The sequence below is a fragment of the Arachis ipaensis genome, chromosome B09 (assembly GCF_000816755.2).
Source record: "Arachis ipaensis cultivar K30076 chromosome B09, Araip1.1, whole genome shotgun sequence".
NCBI lineage: Eukaryota > Viridiplantae > Streptophyta > Magnoliopsida > Fabales > Fabaceae > Arachis > Arachis ipaensis.
In genome coordinates this window covers 112,030,287-112,031,859 of record NC_029793.2, presented here as the reverse complement: position 1 = coordinate 112,031,859, position 1,573 = coordinate 112,030,287, and positions in this window count along the sequence as shown.

Sequence of the window (1,573 nt, the reverse complement as noted above, 5' to 3'; positions counted from 1 at the left end):
GGGATATGCTAGTATGTAATGGAATTTAAGTGTATCATTTGGGAAAAAATTTTTTATTTTTTATTAAGATAAAGTTGGACAAGTGTTGTGTCCGAAATGTGTCGGACATAGCGACTCAATTCAGCGAAGTGTCCATGTTTCGTAGTCTTTGGCTATATCTACTTATCTGTTACCTGTTGGACGAGTCACAATTGTGTTACCGTTCTTGGAGGTTCCACAACGGTTACAAGGTTTCAAATTGTTTTAGCAACGCTTGGTTTTGTTATCACTTTGCTTTGAATTGAGTGTTGGTTTAGTGGGGACAAGTGAGAGAGGAATATGGTAGCAGTAGAGAGGGAAAACAAAGAAAAAAAAGAGAGAGGGCGGGGGGTGCCCCATCTTGCAAGAAATCCATTGATGATGGGTACTCTACAGATTACATTATCTATTATCTATTAGATAGGATTTTGTCTTGATTTTTTCTTTCCTTGTCCTTTTTTCTATTTATCCTGAAGCTGAATTATGGCTTATGAGAGACATGGCAAAGTTCAAATCAAACAATGGATGGGTTCAACCAAAAGACAAATTTCACATGTTTGGGCATATATATCTTCTTTATTAATTATTATGTTTTCCTTTTGTATTTCTTTCAAGGGAATAATAACTATTTATATTTTTTGTGATGTTTAGGTTGAATCAATTAAACTAAAAAACGTTTGAAGAAGAATGTTATAAACTTAATCGATGATGTTATGTGACCAAGTTATTTTGATAATTAAGTTCAACTAAATTGTTCCAATAATTTATTAGCACAATAAAAATTAGTCAAAAAATAAAGATGAGACGCATAAAGAAAAAAAAGAAGAGAAAAAAAATTGACTAGACTTGGTAACAAAAATAACTTGGTTATTTAATATTTTTTTAATTTAATATGCATCCTTATGTCTTGAACTTGTATTTTATTCGGTAGAATTAAAAACAGATATCTGGTTATGTATTTTTATAATAAAAATTACATTTTACACATGCTATTTAAATATTCATTAAGAAGTTAATTTGATGACAATTAAAAAAATTATATTGTATCAAAATTAAAATTAACTTTTTTAAAATAATTAAGCACTAGAAAATTAAATTACTATTTGTTGATTTTCGTATTGCATGTGAATTGAGAAAAAAGATGGCTTAAATAAGATTTTTTTTTTGGTGACCGGCTTAAATAAGATTTTAATCCTTATAAAATACTCATATTTTGATTTTGAGTTTTATTAATTTATTTTTTCGGTTTTGGACAAGTAAACTTTGAAAGGTTTTTATTTTAATATTTGATGTTAGTTTGCTCCATTAAGTATTGACGAGAAATCATTAAGATTCAATTTAGGTAAACAGTTTAATTAAGTTTATTTTAAAAAAATAGTTTAAACAACAAATATTTATATTAAAAGTAGCTTATACATAATTTATTTTGAGTTTGATTTTTTAGTTCTAAAAGTACTTATTTTAAAAGAAATATGATAAAAAAAATTTATTATGAGAAAAGTTAATTTTTTTAACTTCTCTATAAGTATTTAAATAGTATTTTAAAAATCTACAA